Source organism: Nothoprocta perdicaria, unplaced genomic scaffold, assembly GCF_003342845.1.
Source record: "Nothoprocta perdicaria isolate Ctin4 unplaced genomic scaffold, notPer1 scaffold_10, whole genome shotgun sequence".
Lineage (NCBI taxonomy): Eukaryota > Metazoa > Chordata > Aves > Tinamiformes > Tinamidae > Nothoprocta > Nothoprocta perdicaria.
In genome coordinates this window covers 6,082,958-6,102,547 of record NW_020454094.1, presented here as the reverse complement: position 1 = coordinate 6,102,547, position 19,590 = coordinate 6,082,958, and the positions used below count along the sequence as shown (strand labels likewise).

At 42.1% G+C, this 19,590-nt stretch overlaps 1 protein-coding gene across 10 annotated transcripts in view; it reads right to left on the bottom strand.

The window, feature by feature from the left end:
* CELF4 (CUGBP Elav-like family member 4) overlaps positions 1-19,590 on the bottom strand; it is a 674,752-nt gene that overhangs the window by 654,118 nt on the left and 1,044 nt on the right. The window lies entirely within an intron of this gene.

Below are 19,590 nucleotides of genomic sequence, written 5' to 3'. Positions count from 1 at the left end.
CGGAGCAAGGGCCTTTGCCGGGGAGGTCCCGGCAGCTCGCCTGACGTGCAAAGGGAATAATGCACCAAAATCAGGCCACTGGCTCGGGAGATTTGCCTCGTCTGTRGCTCCTCGGAAGGATTTCTGTGCTTCTCTTTCTCCACCCCTTAGAGAGAGACCGGCTCCCACCAGGAAAAAAAAAAAAAAAAAAGCATTTGGGTTGCATAATTCAAGCACGAAGCTGACATAAAAATACAGGCTTCGGCATCTGGGCTTGGTGACGGGGGAGGAGAGGGTAGAATTGGAGTAGAATTGGAGTTGGGGTAAGAAAATAACAATTTGCTGCCACCTGAAGTATTGTTTAACGCTTAGCTTAAAAATGCTGACAGCTTCTGCACAGCTGTATCCACGGCAGAAGCAGCCTGCTGGCACATTGATAAAGTATTAAGACGAGTGCAGATCTGGGCCCGATACGAAGAGATGAGAGCGCCTTCCAGCTGCATTTAGGCAATGCGCACAGAGTAACCGTTACCTGCAAAGGATCGTTTTGATGCCGCCTTCTTTTGTTTTGATTTCAGATCAAAGGGAGGGTAGGGAGTTTAGGGCTGGCGCTCCGAGCTGCATGGCTAACTTATCTGTGCCGCTCAAGCAGGCATCACACTGTCTGCTTGTAAGGAGAGAAGGATCTGAAACACACGAGGGAGGGACTGGGGAGACAAGGGGAAAAAGCAACAGCAACTACATACTGGCGAGCGGTGCAGCCTGGAGTCCTGCAGAAGTGCATTTAAATAACTGGCTTTCTTCTCTGCAAAAGTCCTGATGCAAAGTTGTCCTGCTGTGCTCAGTCTGGCAAGTGTCACTGCAGATGGAGATCTGAGCCTGCCTCTCCTCTTAAGGAGCCCGGCTCCCTTGCCGCGATCCCCCCTGGGTCCGCAGCCCGGCGCCGATGCAACGTCACCTCGGTGCAGAAAGCSCCGTCCCAGGGTAGCCTGCGGTGCGGGCACAGCAGCTCTGCTGCAAAGGTGCCTAGTGCCAACATGCTTTTATTCCCTTCTACTACCAGTGTGCCTGTCTGCATTTATACATCAGTATAACCACTTCTGTACAGGTGTTATAATGCCCCTAATAGAGCTCTAAGTTTTGTCATCCGGACCCTGCTAATGCGGTTAAAGGAGTGCAGCTATTCTCCTTCAACAGACCAAAGACACGGTCCTGCAAAGTGGTAAATCCTTCTGATGTGGAGGGAATCTCAAAGCATCTTTTGAGAGGGTCCCCAAATGTCACCCTAGGTCCTGGTGCAGAACAGGTTCCAAATTAGCAAATTGTAGGGCAGCCTTATATTGTTTGCTGTCTGCAGGAGGCTCAGAAAGAGAAAGAAAGCTCAAGTTACCAAGAAAATGGGCAACGCTAACACAGTGAATGTAGTCATAAAATGACAGGAGCCAAACACCTCTGTTCTGATACAGACTACATGCCTTGAATAACCTTCCTGCCTCAGTTTCCCTTTGTCTTAAAGGGTGATGAAGATGCAGGCTTGTGACCGAGCGTCGTGGTGGAGATGTTGTAGTCAAGATTCCTGACGTGCTGCCAAATGACCTGCTCCCTCCAAAGTGCAAATCTCTCATTCGTGTTGCACTGGAGCCAAAGGGAAAGGCTTTTTTGCTGCCCCTGCTGGAGCCTGCATGGAAATGAGTCGGGGTGTATGATGCCACTCAAAGCATATTGCACTTGAAAAGAAAAAAAGGGAACTCTTAACTCTTCCTCTTTTCCTCCTCCTACCAGACTGGGCCAAATCCTGGTCTCATTTATATTGCAGTAATCCTGGAAGAAATTCATGGGAGTTGATTCCTCTAGATTTACATGGGTATAACTGAGAGCAGAATTCATCAAGACATCTTCATAGATGGCTCTTAAGCAGGGAAAAATACTAAGGCCTCCTTTATCTTGACGGCACAAGATGGCTCAATAAATGTAAAGCACGTGTTATATAACAGCAGAATAATCTATGGTATTGAGGGCTCACAGATCCTGAAAGTCTTTTCTGCTTGCAAGGGGGGGGGAATTAAATAAGGAGAAAAAAAATATATTTTCTGAATAAAGTGCTTGTTGCAGAATATTTTTTTTAAATACTGAACTGTGAAACCTAAAGTAGGGCAATACCCTCCCTTTCAACAATACTTTGACTTCCTACAGTCAGCAGATGCAATATGCATAGGATTCAGAAAGATCCCATTAAAATTCATTAAACCATGTTTCCAGCTATTTAGTAAATTTTGAAGAAAAGAAACCTATTGCCTCTTCTGCTCCATACGATGGCCTCTTTGAATGTAATTAACCCTTCATTCATGGGTCTTTCTATCCAACTAATCTCCCACCCCGTGCCTTCCGATGCATTTTTAATACCGCGGCTAATACCGCCACCTAAAATCCTCCAGCAGTCGCCACGCAATAGAGCTCTTTGCACAGGCAAGGTACTGTAAATCTCCATAAACAGTGCTTGGATGAACAGCAAATTCAGATAAGTGATGTGTTCTTTTTCATGCCTTCCAGTTACAAACGGGGATACTCTTCATCCTTCAAGGTGGATTTTAATTCAGGAACGATACTGGGTTCACGCTTGCCCGGGGGATTCAGCCGCTGRGCTTGAGGAAGCTGGACATGAAGGGGTGTGAAGAGGGCCAGGAGGGCATAAATACATAGCAAAATAATAATAATAATAATAATTTTTAAAAAAGGGAGCCTGGCAATACATGCACAAAACAAACAAACAAAATGAAGTAGAAGGCAAAATAATATTGGTGCCAGACAAATCCAGAGATGTTAGGCAAAGCATCATCTTTATCTGTCCGTAGTGTAAAGCTTTCCTGTTTCTCACACCGTTCACAGAGACTTGGAGCCGAATCTGAGCTAGTCCTACGAGCCGTAAACCACGGCTGCTTTCAGATCGGAGAGAGTAAGCGGAAAGACAGATTATTTAATRTAAAACAGAAGCAAACAAAAATATTCCTGATCCCCCCCTTTCCTCTTTCTGATGAATGAGTTGGTTTGTCAAAACTAGGAATGGAGCTGGAGAGGGAGCAGAGAGGGCGTAGTATAAATAGTGAAAAATTTTAAGATGAGAATTGAAAATAATCAGTGGTTTTCTCTTTGCTGAGAGAAAATCTCATTCGCAGCTCAACTCTAATCAGAATTCCTTCATAAGAAGTTTCATAATGAATATGTTTTAAAATAGAGAAAAGGGTCCCATTCACATTGAAAGGTGCTCAAGACACTTGGTGTTTCTTTCATGGTTAAAATGTCCTAACATAGCTGTGAAAGAGTGTCATTTCCGAGTAACAGAATTATGCTTTCCACTTGGCTTTGGTAATACCACTACACTTAATTATTTCATGCAAACTACAGATTTCTACAGATCTAGAAAAGCATTTAAACACCTGCTAAGCTCTAAGAACCTATTGCTTYGTGCGAGGCTTTCCACAATGCGAATTAAGACATTAGGACACTACATGAGTAAGTTTATGCTGCCGAATGAACATCTCTACACCATGACTACAGTTTGTCTATAAGAAATACAAGCTCTTCCTGAGAAGTTYGCTGCTATCTAGTACATCATTCAGGTATTTGTCCATGGGTGTATGTGCCTTTTTATTGAAGATTTTGTTGTATCTCACTCAAGTTCAGCATAGTGTCTGTGGTCAGTCTCGATCAACTCAAAAACAGACTAATCCTGGCACTCCAGGATCAGATATCATAGAATCATAGAATGAGCAGTACGGTTTATGTTTGAGATATGAATCTCATCTTAAACACTGGAAACCAGTATGAAATCTGCCTGCTTAACAAAGAGGCACTGTCATTGCCTTGTTCCACCAAATCAGGGTATTTTAAAGAGAAAGCAGAGCAATTCTGCTTAAAATGCACGAGACATCTGTACCGAGGATGGGAATTTCAAAGTACGGCACAAGTCTTTCTTACTTTATGAGCAAGTACTATTGTCATTGTTCTTCTCGAGCTGGAGAGGGAAGAGAAAAGATGTATAGGAGCTCAACCTGCAGAATTTGCAGACTTGAGTGGCAGGCTAAGTGCTGCACAGCACTGCTGAAAAATATTAGCAATCAAAAGCCAAAAGTGTGATCTCCAAACTTCCCATTCAAAGATGTACAAAGATGTAAGAGGGATGTACTGCCCTCCTACCCAAGAAAGATTAGCTTGTGTACACTAGAAAATTAGAGGTTAAACGCTCATATAGGGGGATATGTTAGCTGCTCCACACTCTGCTGGTACTGGGCACATTGCCTCTAAAGCCATGAAAATGTGTGTACAAGTTAACAGCAAAGTTCAATCGCCGCGGGAAGATGTGTATGGGGTTCATCCGCTTTAATTGTTTCCATGATTTAAGTGTTAGGCACCAGGAAATTAATCTGGGCAATAGTCAGGACAATCTGCGCAAAGCCGGGTCCAGTGTTGCTAAAACAAGCTGGCTGAAATGAAAAAGTGCAGCTGTGACTCTGCGCCCGATACCAACACACGCACGCACAGGCACACGCAAAAAGGCCCCAATTATTATTCTTATTATTTATGAACAGAGACGAAAAGCCAAAGAGGGCACGGTAATGCACACAGATGCTGATTAGCTGGAGATTATATTGATGATGTAATAAAAATTCACTTTGTCTCTTAAGCTGCACCAGAACAATCAGAGAGAGATTAGATAAAAATCAGAGAGGATGAATAATAGAAGGGAGAGGTAACATCATAAACTATAGCTCCAAGCAAAACGTTCTGTCTCTGAGTGCCCCTGGTCGGAATAAATAAGGGCTGGAGGGTGTAAATACAATCCAAATGTGTGTAGGAGTTAGGCAGATGTGGCTTTGTACGTGCGTTATGTATCAATAAGCAGGTGTATACGTGCATCTACATACCTGCACAAGTTTGCAAACACACATACACATCTGCACATGCACACCTTGCTAACTCTCTTGAGCAGATGATAAGAAAGAGAAAAAAGACTGTATTTGGCCAGGGACAGACAGAGAGGCATAGAGAAGCATATAGAATGGATGATTAGAAACGTATAGAAAATGATTGGAAACAGAAAGATATGAACCTGCGTGGAAAAAAAAAAATTTCTTTCTCTGCCTGACTGGACACACATGCAAACATCTGCATGCATCTGTATTTCTCTAGACAYGCAGTGGAGTGGGTCCCTATATGAAGCAGTATCATCTCTGCAGACCCCAAAAATTCCCGTTAGAGAGACGGAAGAAAACTTTCTCCTTTAGAGTGCCTGCTTGAAAAGGAGGGAACTGCTGCACATCCAACGTTGGTTTAAGTTTACTGACCATGTTTAATATTTGATTAAACCTTTGGCATAGCTGACTATCCTGATCTGAATAGATGATCCGATGCTTTCCCTGGTAGTAAAGCCAAGCATAAGTAATAGCTGTCCTCTGACTACTGCTGCCTTTTGCGTACGAGCGGGGTTTTGCCATGCCTAAAGACCTGCTTCTGGATTCTTTTCAGCTGCTCGGTGTTTTCAGCCTTGCTTTATGAAATCAAAAAAGAATACCCCAAATCCTTCCTCTAGCTATGGAGAGGAATGTGATTTATTAGGAGCTGAGAGAGAAAAAAAGAAGTCTTTCTTTCCAAAGTCTTCCCTGGCTGAAGTATTTTACCTGTTCTCCCTTCTRTACTTTTTGCCTGTGGTTTGCATTATTACTCGCTAAATACATTAGAAAATGCTCATCAGCTTGCTCGGCAGCTTGGGGATATTTGTGTGGTTGCCCACACACGCGCATACACACATATACACACAGCAATTTTATAAATAAATCACAGTCATAGGGGTGAGGAGAGGGCATGTGGTGCTTCACAAGGGAGCAGAACAGCAAAAAAAGGAAGGACATCTCCAGGATCAGAAAATAGGGGCTGTCAGAGTTTTTCAGTGTCTCTTAAAGCGCATGAGATGGCCACTGCTGCCGGCCATAGAAAGCAGAAGAACGGGACCCAGCTGAGGTTCCTTTTACCCTGACCGCCCAGATGAGCAAATGTTTAATCCCTTGACACAGACAAAAAACAGGCCTAAATAGATGCTTTACACCTCAAATGAGACGAGGCTTGCCGGGAGATGTAATATCTTTTATTAGACCAACTGATATAGTTGAAAAGAATAGGTAAGCTATCAAGTACACAAGGAAGTCTATCTCTCTCTTTTTTTTTTTCTTCTTTTTTTTCCAGCTATTTCGGTTGAACTAATAAAAGATATTCCCTCTCTTTACAAATGTTGTCTCATTTATAACCTTAGACCATCACTGCCACCGCAACAGCACTACTTAGACCTTAAATACACATAAAGCTCTTTGCAAAGCTGGATATCACAAATTCCTCTTTACACATAGCAAACTGAGGCAGAGCAAGGTCTAGGAATAGGATCTAGCATGACACACAAGGCTAGTAAGAGACTGGGATAGAAATGGGCTCCTAATCCCTTCCTGCCCCTTTCTGAATGAAGAAGACGCTGTGGCTGCACTACGTGAAAGTCTTGTTTCAGCTTCTTGATTTAATGTGGAGTTGCCAGAGAACGGTCCTGGAGCTGAGGGCTCGGGGCAGCTCTGTTTCAGAACAGCAGGGGAAAATATTTTTGCAAGAAGCTGAACTGCAGTCCCAGGAGGGGCTGCCAGGAATAGTTAAGAATAAGCTCACGATTTTAAGAATTCACAGGAAAATGTATGCATGTTTTTTGCTCAGGTGTGAGAAATCAGCAGCTGATTTAATGAAACAAGAAAAGTTTAAAGAAAAAAAAAAGGTGCAATTGCCTTGATAAAATAATAGACTTCATGCATCTTTTTTTTTCCTTCTTTTTCTTTTTAATCTTTGAGAACGGACACCAAGCTTTGAACCTCAAAAAACTCTCGTCTTTGTATACACTCTGTGGTTTATGTACAGAGACATACACATTTGTATATCCATTTGCGTGTGTGTGTGTATGCTTTCCAAGAGAATGGGTCTTTCTGCTGCTAGCCGTAGCATAATTTGCAATATGGTCAGCACGACTCCGTTTCCCAAGCCCTCTCTGTTCAGGGAAGAGCTGAGATATGAAAGGAAAAGATAGGTGATGCACACTGGGAGAATCAGAGAGCTGACTCGAGACCTCAACCAGTGAAGGGCTCTACAGGAGTGACAGCCAGCGATGGCACTGGGGGCAAAATGACACTGCAGAGCTGAACTGAAGGAGTGGGAGAGTGAAGAGAGACAGCAAAAGTTGGGAAAACAGGTCTGTAGTTGGAGTGACTATGGAAAACAGTCCATGAGCATACGTAGACTGAGAAGGAGATTATATGAAGCTGGTGTATGAGACTGGAGGAGACTGGGGAAGAGATCGGACCATGAAGACAGACCTGAGCCTGTGACACATGTGTCCACCCACGTCTGCATCTAGAAGTTTTACCTGGGGAGRAAGGTAAGGAAGTGAAGATGAGCAGCAGAGCTTGGATTCAAAGCCAGGCAGCAAGAGTCAAGGTTTAGCACCCATAGGCCAGCCTGGAAAACTGAGCAAGCAGCTTGCCCAGCAATGAGAAGTTCTCTGGCCTGGGAGCACAGAGCAGGGTCACTGTTCCAGATTGCAGCTCAGCTTTTTTTTTTTTTTTTGAGTTAGGAAACTGCTGCCACAAATCCTGTCCCTGGATCGGAGTACGGAGAAGACAGGGAAAACACCTATTGTGCAACTTCTTTTGTGAATAAACTTGTAAAATCTAATTCTACTAGCACCTTTCTGGCCTTTTTCAATGAGCCGGTCAGTAAGAAATGATCATTTAACAGCACAAAGCAGCCATTATGTGAGAGAGCAGACTGAGGCTAACACAACACGCATTCCCCTCCAAACAAGAACCCAACATTCCTCTTTCATTTTTTCCCCCATCTGCAAACACTGTCAGTAAAGCTGAGTAAATATATAAATAATTAAACAAACAAATACTTTCCCTGCTGCCCCCAGGCCTTTGAAACTGAGACTTAGTTGGATTTCAGGCAATCAAACAGCCTCACGTTCACACACTCACACGGCACACACGCTTCCTCTCCACCTTTGACACGATATCATTGATCTCAGTGCACTGTGATGATTTCGGAGAGGCTCGGGGTTAGATAAAGGACTACATACACATAGCTACACACATGCACACTCTGGCTCCTCCATTTCCAGTATAAAAGCCGTAAGCACGGATCAGATGTAAACACACACAAAAAAACCCCACAGACATTGCTATTGATGGATCAACTTAAAYTAAAAAAGAAGTAAAACATGGGAGCTTGTCAGTGACTAGTTCTTTCATTTGCTTTTCAGTGACTAGTTCTTTACTGTACAAGATAACCTGAAAAAAAACCTTTTAAATGAAAGGATTTCTAAATGAGTTTTCTTTTGTTTGAATGCTTGAATCTTATTATTCCCTCAAGTAAACAACTTTTTGCTTGTTTAGGGGCAAAAACTGTTCCCAAACTGCCCCTATTGGTTGATAGGGACAGCAGCCTATCTTATTTGGCCAAAGTCAGGGACATTCACATCTGTCTGTAAGTATTCATGTGGTGTCCAGTGTCCATGAGGCTGGCTCGGAGTCTGGCTATTGACTCCAAGGGGCTTTGGGTCAGCCCTCAGCAAATGRGCAACAGCTACTGCCTCCATCTACCCCCACTAAGGGCAGGAATGCCCTTGCCTAGAGAGAACTTGCTCTTTCTCCTGACTCAGATCCAAATCGCATTGTGAAACAATCAGTTTGGATCACACCCTTAGAGAAGAAATGTGGGCTGCAGCCCTTCACCAAATCCTCAAGCCTTGCAGTTGCCATAACAATGCAGAGTATGTATGTGATTCACTAAAAGAAAAAAAAAAARAAAAAAAAAACCACACCAAGATTCTGAATCAGTGAATGATATTCCTGTAGACAGAGAAATTACGAAGGCTGAATCCTACTCAGACAAACAAAACTGGCAAAATTGCCATTGACCCTTTCATAGCAGAGCAGAGCCAAATGTATATTTCAAAAATGAAATCAGTAAAACTAGTTTTCGACATCCTCACCACATTTTCCCGATCTGCACTGAAAAGTGYTCAGCTGTAACTCACTCATCACCCCAGATGCACAAAATCCTTTCCCGAAAGAAAATAAATGTCAAACTTACACTGCTAACTCCTCTCCCCTAAAAAAAATCTGACCAGCCTAATATTGCAGATGATGAAATGAAAGATCAATAGCTCACTGGAGCCAATGGGAATCTTTCCATTGATTCAACAGGTTTTGGAYGAGGCCTGAAGGCACTGAGCTTAAGTGACTCCATCAGAGTGTGTTGGTGAGTAATTATCCAAGCTGTGATTAGGACCCACTCGTGCTGGCTCCCTCTCTGCCCATCCTCACCCGCTAGATAATACCCTGCCTTTGAGTAAAACTGCAGGCACAGAAAGCAGTTTAAAGGGGGCAGCTCTGAGGTACATTCACCACTAGCAAATAATCCAGAAGGAAAAGCAATGCCAGCTTTTTTCTTTTTTTTCTTTTTTCTTTTTTCTTTTTTTTTCTTTTTTTCCCTTTTTTTCTTTTTTTCTTTTTTCTTTTTTCTTTTTTTTCCTTTTTTCTTTTTTCTTTTTTTCTTTTTTTCTTTTGTTGGCTTAATTTGGTATTAACATTTATTATCCAGACAGTAGGATGTAACACCTAGCACTACTATATCACCATTATCTCCTGCAAGATCTTTATGTGCAAATTAACTTCCAATGTACCTATAGGTTGGAATAATTTTTTTTTGTTGTTGTTCACTATCAATGGCTGAGCTTACAGTTAAATAATTTGTAAGATACTTGTTTTCTTTCTTTGATATCAAAATCAGATGAATTTATACTCTGCAGCAATGGTATTCTTTTAAAGACTTTGCCAAAAGATTTTTGTTGATTCTTTTCCCTGCTCCTCTTCAGTGCTCCCACTTTTCTAATTTATTGCTATATCTTGAATGAGATTTCTTTTTCTTAAAATAATATATATATATATATATAAATATCATACAAAATAGAGGAAAAAAGGCAAAGCAAAAAAAAGAGAGAGAGAGAAAAAGAAAGAAAAAAAGACCATTCTCCCTTCAAATACACAAAACAGAACAAAACCCGCAGAATAGCATAACTGCATAATATATCTTTATAAAAGAGGGTGAAAAAAAAACACATCTCCATCTATGTATTATTGAAGGCAGAATAGGATCAAATAAATCGCTTTTAAAAGCAATTAAATGCTCACAAAAGAAAAACACTTGCCCTGTAAACTGGGAGAAGGGATAATGAAATGCAGACCATCTCGAAACTACCGTATGACGACTGGCATGAGACACTTGAAGCTGAATGGTAGAGCGAAAGGAGGGGACTAGCAAACCTAGATAAGGCAGCCCGACTGCTGAGGAGGGAGTAGTTAGGAGAGTCTGAAGCAAGCAGGTCTCGGTGTCTAGATTTGTGTGGGTAACAACCCTAAGGGAGCCACGTTGCACATTATCCGGAGGTCCTGTCTCAGCGAGCAGCGTCTTGCAGGATGGTCCGTTACTTAGGGCCCCGTCCAAACCTGCTGCAGGCAAGGCAGAGTTTTCCTAAAGACTTCAGCTGCATTTGGAAAAAGTCTCTAGGTGCTTTGCAAAGTCCTTTCCCATCAATTATAAACTATATATATCATAGAATATGCTTACTTCTACCTTCTCTTCTACCCAGTTCTTAAATGCTGCTGAAAGTAGGAAAAATAAATAAAGCATTTTCATGTGTTGAAGTCTTTTAGAAAGGTGATCCCTGGGATCAATCCTATCTTGACAAGGGCTGAACTGGTCAACCAAAATGACCGTGACGTTCTCCGGGCCTCTTGCTTCTCTGCAGCTGCCAGGCAAAGACCTGATCCTAAAGAAAGAGGTATCCCATTTCTGGCTGGATCAGGTAAAATAGGAGGTAAGAAGCAGAGCCCTGCCTGTAAGAGGCAATGGAGCTGAGTTTTCTCTAGCTTAGCTTTCAAAGAGTTTCAAGCCAGTTCAGTCTACTCAGCTAAGGTTTTTCTTTTTTTTTTTTCTCTCTCTTTCATGCACCATTTCAAAGAAGTGCATCTTTACCTTATTATATTATTAGAATCAATCAATATTATTAATATTACATGTGGGCAATTCTGTAAATTCTTCATAGTTCTCCTCCCTGCCTGTTAACAGCAGGTACATTATACAGTCTCTGGTTAGACTGGTCAACCAGGCTATCGATAGTCTTAATAAGCAATATCTRTATTGTGACCTTTGCTCACAGAACTGAATCTCTCCTATAGAGCTGTCAGATTCCTTAAAGAAGTATTGATAAGCTCATTACTGTATTGCTACATATAATTTTAGGTGTGATTTTCTCTCACCCTCAAGCATCTAGTAACCTAATACTTTTTTTGCTTCCCAAAGCATTGGCCCTTTTTCAATTGATCAAATAGTGAATTAGAGCATTATAGAGAGGAAACATAATCAGGGGATTTCTACAAGCACACTGTGATATATCTTTTGATCTTCTGACAACCTTCATCCCTCTGGATCCTAGGAAGGAAGCACTGTTTTATAGGGATATTATTAGGCTGATGCTGCTTTATACATCTACCTGCAAAAAGCTACCGAATCCGACAAAGATATTTGTGTGCGTTTGCAGTGAGTGATGCATATTATGTGATGTGAATCTATCCTTAGGGACTGAAAAGGAGAGGAACTATGTGCAAATGCAAGCCTGCCATTTCTATACATGCGTGCATATAGAGTCTCTGTGTATTAGATACATAGGCATTTAAATTAGAAACAGGACAAATACGCAGTCAGATCTCATCAGGCCAACTCTGTCTGCAAAGCTCCGTTTTTATTCTGTTTGAAGAAGCTTCATGTCCGGAGTTGTCTACTCCAGCGCGCTGGGGAGTCAGTCGGGTTGTCTCCAAAATATTTTGGAGACTCAGACACAATGTGCAAATAAACCAGACATGGATTAATTAAGTGTGACGGTACCATTAAATTACTCTAATGAACAAACAGCTACGTATCCTATTAAACTCTGCCTAAAATAATTCCAGGACTAGCCTGCAAGTTACCTGTCACTTTCATGCAAGAATATGATTTCTGTACGGCCTTTTAGAAAGGAGCTGTTTAGAGACATATTTGTGCCTGTACATATCTATGTCTGTACCGAATGCATGTTTTCATTAGTATGCATATATAGTAAATGAGAGCATGTGCATGCGTGTGTGATAGAGAAACATGACAGACACACTTGTATTTCTCTCCATATGTACCTTTCCGATAAAAGTTCATTCTCGACTGCACCTTTCATGCAAGCTATTTCTCATTATGCTTTCTAAATTTAAATAAGGAAATTACAGATCTCAGTAATGGAGCGGGGAAAGGAAAGCCTGTAATACAAACACTGGCTCTGCTGCATCTCGGTCTATCAAACTGTAAACAAGTTTCTGGTAGCAAAAATAGTCTGACAGCCGTAGCAGAGAAGGCCCCTCTCGCTGGTGACTGCGTGTCCCTGGAGGCCTGAACGTTGCCAGCAAAGCCATCTATGAAATAGTTAATGTTAAACGATGATTGTCCGTGTTCAACAAAGGAGGGAGAAATAAACAGATAAGGGCGAGGTAGATCGAAATCTGCATGCCTCATTGGCTGAGCTGTCGGATATTTCTAATGCTTCTGAAGGGTTTGTTACTAAGAACCTGCTAAGTATCTTTAAACCTTTGATCTGTARCCTGTCTTAACAAAGGTGACAATTAATTAAAGGAGAGTGCATTGCAATAAAGTTACATCGTGGTCAGTTTATATATACTGTCCAAAGCTGGTTCACAGAAGTCACTGTCAATTAAAGTCTTGTTGGAGTCCAGTTCATTATCAATTTTTCCCCCTTGCCTTGATCAATATTTTTGGCTGCTTCTGCTTGACAAACTTAACACAATGTCTATATCTATATGTCTTGCCATTCATTTACATGGAATAGATGGCCGTATATGATTTATTTTTAGCTGCTATGTATGGTCAGGCACTTTATTTGAGAGGTTTAGAGCTCTCATCCATCTTTATTTTAAGGCGCGACAATAATAAGCCTTCTCTTTCTTCGAGGGGATGTCAGGTGGATATAATGAATGTACATTAAAAGCTGCGTTCACCTGTGTGTGCGTTCAGGCTGTGGCTCGCAGTGACTAAAGCAAACAAATGCCATCTCGGCGGTGACATCCTGACTCCAGCCCACACCAGGCGATGCAGCACGGAGCATGCAGATAGTGATTCGATAGGTCCTGCGATCCCCAGAAGGCCATGATGCATCTCAAGGCGTTACGCCGAGGGAGAGAGAGGTCCCTATAATGTATACCCCAGCTCAGCCACTGAAGCGAGGGTGGAAGAAAAGCTATAACTTTCCTTCACTGTGGTTATTATTTTTCCCTCTTTCTGCTGCAAATTTTAATACATAAGGGTCAGTCCACCATGACAAGCCCCGGCAACAGTCGCACGGACATCGGTGAAGCAGTTGAGTGAGTGAGAAATGTGGCAGGGGCCTCCTCACTTGAGTCATGTTCCTCCACTTTCAGTTTTAGTTTCTCTTACTRAAGGAAGGCTGAGTTTCAGGGGACAAGCCAGCAAGCACAGAAGCTAAGAGCACCAACTGAAAGTGCTTTGCTCCGTAATCTCACAATTCCAAATTTTAAAGGAAATGTGAGACACTGAGAAACAGGCCTGCATCGAGTTTTCCAAAAATGAACCCACTGGAGTGGCAGCTGCACCTTGACAGCCCTCAAAGCAGGCAGGAGACCCTCACTCCCTAAGGAAGGAGGCGGCTGGGATTAACGAAACTCTATTTGTTAAGGCCGAGATTCAACTCAGCTCCCGTAACACCTCGCCTGTTAGTGCACGCTCTTACAGGGCACCGACCTGACAGCACTCGGTGGACAGGTCGTATTGAGCTCTACAGCCTCCTGCTGTTATGGAATATTGTTGTTAAGGCTATAGCCAACACCTACATGTGTCTTTGGATGTCCGATGTTCTTCTGCTCTATTTTAGATGCAGGTAACTGGCCTAAGAGCCTAGACCATCTCCCCCACTTTTGCTCCTCTGGAACCATTACGTCCTGTGGCATAATCGCCCCTTGGTTCACACTTGATTGATGGGAGAGATGGTAACAGCTCCTTCAGTGTCGCTACGGTCTGTCGGGTCAGCACGGCTGGCATGCGTTTGCACAGGTTGTGCAGGAGAAAAAACACCCTGMCGTCTTGCTGAAAATGTGGCTGCGCACTGCCAGACCTTAAGGCTATGGGAGGCCTTCCTTGGTCCTCAAGCCACTTCTGCTCCTTGCTTTTTTATACACCACACACCGAAAGTCCTATGTCTGCTCTCCTTATGGGTGCAATCCACTCTTCTGTTGAAAACAAGACACTCTCTGCAATCTCACTTGCTCTCTACCCAGGCAAAATTTCTGGTTACTCTCTGAGAACTTCAAAAAACTATTCCATCAGCTTYCTGGCTTTTATTATACTATGTAAATAGTATAATATGTGAATCCTCTAGTTGAGAATGTCCTGTCTGTTGTACTAGTTACCGGAAGATGCAGGAYACAGAATCAAGTTTTCATTTAAGTTGTAAAGGATCCTTGATTCCTCCCTGCGATTTTAGTGCTGACATTCCTGTTCTCTTCTGCCTGAATATGAAAGAAATAAAAAAGCAAGCAAACAAAAAAMCCAAACTCTCCTGTGTTTAATTTGTTGTTCTTCAGAAATTAGTAAATTCCTACTCCACTTTCTAATTAAAATCCTCTTTTGACCAGGTAAAATCTGTGAGACCTGCTTGTCCTCACTATTTTTCTTTTCTGAAGAAAAGAGTTCTGTATTAAAAAAAAAAAAAATCCCTTTTTCCTCCCATAAAATGGCCAAAGGCACCGGTATATGTAGATATTGATGAGTGGGAACAATCTTAATCTATAAATGTATAAGAAATAAAAATTTACGCTAACAAGAGTAAAAGAGGAAACAAAAGATCTAGTAACACAAACTTTAATTTCTTTCCTTTCTCAATATTACGTAACTTTAAAACAAACACATTCTCATAGGAATGACTAGTTGATGTGGTAGTAGGGTTAGTTGGAGAACAGCTTTCAGCTGAGTGCAAAACTTAACAGCCAAGCAAGAGATCCCTGAAAACTGGAGTTTGTATTGGAAATGCTGACACAACCGCAAGAACAGCATCATAACTGGCTGCAGCTGCTTTTAGATACCAGGATCCGTGTCCAGACCCCTGAAAAAAAAGAGTTAACGTATAGCTTCCTAATTTATGAAGCAATCTGGGCTGTTTGACATTATCAAATATACATAGATGCTCATCTATATGGGAGATTATAAATGTACAGGGCGTTGATTTTTCTCTCTCTCTCCCATCAAGATATCCAATTGCATTTTGATTGTTTTAAGGGGTTGTTCTTCAGACCTAAGGCATAAAGCCTCCTCTGTTTTATTCTAGTTTATTTGTGCATTTACCTCCTTAAAACTTGTTTGGTTTACTACCATACTAAATGCTGTATGTGTTGCTTTCAGCCAGGCAAGCCTTATGTTTCAATTATGGAGGAGTTTATTCAGCACCTGTATTGCGTTGTGCTTCTTTTCAACTAAATTTCCATTTCCCAAAGGCTATATGCATGAATATGTATACATTCCTCTTTTTCTGTATGTGTACGCACACACAAATCTATACATTTATACGTATATACAAATATATCTTCTTAATTGAATGTTCATTGTCATTGCACCTTAGAATTTCTGAGCTATCTAAAAGCTTTACAATCACGCTTAGCCTTAACAAGGATTTAATCTATCTATCAACTATCTTTGTAATCAAACACAACAGAATGTAATGAATKGAAGCTTTGCTTACCTACCCCCCAGGTGTCTTAAATTCCAGAATTATTTATATTTTCAAGAAGAATAAGCAATGGAAGAACTAAACTATTCTTCTCGTACTGCATTTTTCTAGCTGCATTGACTGCTCGTCGCGTGAGGCTCGGGTCAGCTAGGTACACCCGTCCTAACCACGGGGCTGCTGTGGTGGATTTTGCGGAGGTTTTATGGGTTTTATACTTTTTCTCCTCCTAAATAAGAGTCGAAAGGATGTTGTGGCTTTCAGATATATGAAAAACTCCTGTTTTTCCACTGCTTGCTATCTCCACTCTTTAAGTGTGCTCACCCGCGTGCATTTCAGTAAATCTTGGTTAAGTGTGGAATGCTGATTTCCTCCGACTTCCTAAATAGAATATTATGGAGACCTGTGTGTTTTAAATTAAAACACATTCCAGGGCTTGGGTACAAGTGTGCTTCAATAGAAAAGGCTGTTTAAACCTTTGGGGACAGTCCTATATTTAGATTACATTAATTCATAAATATTATACTAAATACCACTTAAATTGGCCTTAAATGACTTCAAAGATAATGCATTATAATATGGCTGTCCTGAGAGCACTAACCTTTATGTCTCCCAGTAACTCAGCCTTTAAGCATACTCCACTGCTAGATATAAGAAGGGGGGAAGTTATGAATGGATGGCTTGCTAAATTGTTCAAGTGTGATTAGTTAACTCTGTGCGCACGTATATGTGCGTGTATATATATATATGTGTGTGTGTGTGTAAGCGTGTGGGTGGGTCAGCTCAGCTCCGGTAGATCCCTACCCGCGGATCTCAGCCCTTCCGAACACTAAAACAAAGTGCCACAGCGGGAGCGCGTCCCTGCCCCGTGTGGAGAGAAGCAAGGACTGGGGAAATATGTAGCAGCTGAGCTCGTGCTGGGAAAGCTCCTTTTCTCCGGGCTCTGGCAATGCTCTCCCGCCTTCCCTGGCAGGCTGCTTCCCCCGCACCCCTTTCTCTCCTCGCRTGCCTGCAGAGGGATCGAGCTCCCCTGCCTCTTCCCTGCTCTCTGGCCTGGAATCGGGCTGGGCTGCTCGTTTGTGGCAAAACCTGGGACTTGGCGCTCCGTTTTCCGTAGTTTCTTGGGCGGGGAGAACGCTCGTTTACTTTGTCTTCAGGTTCTTGATTTTGAATTTCCTCCCGCTACACGCAAACATCACCCTAGGATCTCCTCGTAATATTTTGAAGCATGCACRTCCTGCGCTCTCATTTCAATGGATTTACACCTGAAATTACTCTGATTGCTACATTTCTACTCTGAGCGAATCCTTCTCCTTTCCCTACCCCCACCACCAGCACACCTTCTCCCTCCTACACACCATCTAGTTCTCCATACACTTAAATACTTAAATAAACTATTAAGCAGTATTAACCCTTCAAGGTATAGCACTGCCTCGTGCCCTGGATTAGGAATGAAATTAACTGAGTGATAGATCAATTAATGTATAAACATTATGCATTGATATGGAAATCWTCTTGGGGTTTCACATTGCCATCCTACCCTCTTTGAGCCAAGCTGGGTTGTATTTATGCAGTTCTTCAGCTATGCTTCCAAAGAAAAGCAAAAAATAAGGAGATCTGAGAGAAGACTATGCTTCACATGACTGAATTTAGAGAAGGGAAAGAGAAAAAGCTGTTAAAAATGGAAAGAAATGAAATGAAATAAAATAAAGCCAAACACAAACCTCATCCTTCAAAGCCCCATCATGCTTTTTGACTTAATAGTAATTAATCACTACTGGCAAGAAAGTAATTTTTTTCCAGGTAGCCAGAGGCACATTTTTATCAGGATTAGCTAATAAATCAGCRGCATCGCTAGAAAGGAGTTCAAACTCTTCTCAGATGTACTAAATAAAACCGATCTCTGAATTGCTGGCAACTCGGTGTCTGGTGAAGCTTCATTCAAGCCCTCGCCTGCGATATAACAATCGTCATCATCATTTTTCCTTCCTAAGTCCACAACTTCTAGGAGGTTAAAAATGACTATGTTTCTTTCAAGACGAACTTATGCAATTTGGTTTGATGAGGTGACAAGATTTTCCACCTGGCTTTTTTCCTAGGCTGCAGCTTTAAAGCAGAGTGAAATGAAGGGAAATGAAGTTAGGATCTTGCTTAATTCAGGAATATGTGTTAAACACATYCGAGCAAGATAAATGATCCCCCTCTTTCTCTCTATCTGTCCCTCCCCCTATTCCTGAGTTTGTGTCTATGAATGCAGGCATACAGTACAAGAAAAACTGAACTGCAAGAAGCAGAATCACATCAATGAAAYAGAAATTAAAGTTAGCGCATAGCTTGATTAATTGCAGGTTTAAAACTGAACAAAACAAAAGAATAAAATCTCATCAACAAAGCAAAATATCCCCCCCTCCACATACACACCAAGAAATCTCTTATCTAGATGTTAGCTCAGAGGTTTCCGCTACATCATATTGAGGAGATTCTCTTTGATGTAGCTTTTACTGTTGTTATTTTTATTTTAAGGAGACCTGAGATAATTTTTACAAACACATGCGTACACACAGAGACTCAGTGGCTACTCTCGCTGCTTCATCTATTACGCAGAACCTCCCAGGACCTCTCCTCTCTCGTGCTATTTACTATTATTTTTATTGCCACTATTAATAATTATTACAGTATGAATATCTTGTTTAAGCAGTATCCAGCCGATCTGGATGTGGTTTCTAAGAGGCTAGTCTAAAAGGAAAGCGAGGTTCTGAGGGGTTACACTGTTCATTACAAATCCGGTTTGGAGGGACCGGCAAAGAAGGGTGGAAGAAATACCCTATAACTTGGATTGCATCCCCAATCTCTGATTCCTAGATATTTTCTCTAGCCTGTGAGATACTGGTAGCTTGCACAGTCTAATATTTTCATTCGCTTTTCCTAAGGGTGGAAGAGAGGAGGGGAGTGAGTGGGAAGAGGGAAGAGATGCCTCCTAAACATGCCATTAAGTTTAAGATTTACAACTCACCAAGGCAGCTGGAAAGCTGGGAAGCCAATAATGCTCTTCCCAGTGACTATCCCTGCCAGGAGTCCACCAGGCTGGAGCAGAGGCTTTTACTGAACCTCTCTGTTAACAGAGCAACTTCCGCTCCCCTATAGCACCCGAAAAAAAACGTATCTCCTGAACTAGATCTGCAGTCACACCCAACTCATTTTCTGGTCGGATTTCTCTTTTTATTATTATTTTAAAACACTACATTTTTAATGAAACAGATGCACAACCCCCTACACACATTTACAGATCCTGAGTTAAAAACGTGGCTTACTTTGCTCCCAGGTCTCTCCCGCTCCTAAGCAGGGCTACCATGCAAATTACCCTCAACTTCCTCCCCATGAGTCCTACTTTCCTACCTGGGAATCTGAGCATCTCCCTCTGCTCCATACACCCACACCCACCCCTAAAAGGTTTCATCCTCTGTCTGAAATGCTCCTCCGGAGAGTCTAAGCAGGGAGAGGAGCAGGCAGAGGCAGAGCGAGCGAGGCATCCCACGGGGAGCACGTCTCCACTTCCTTGAAAGGAAACCCAAAAAGTTCCCGGGATGGACTTCGGGCACATTAAAGTAGCGCATTGAATATGCCTGCTTGGAGACTTCTCTCCCGGTGGAATTGAACTGCAACCCATGCCTCCTGGCTCGCCCCCTCTAACACAC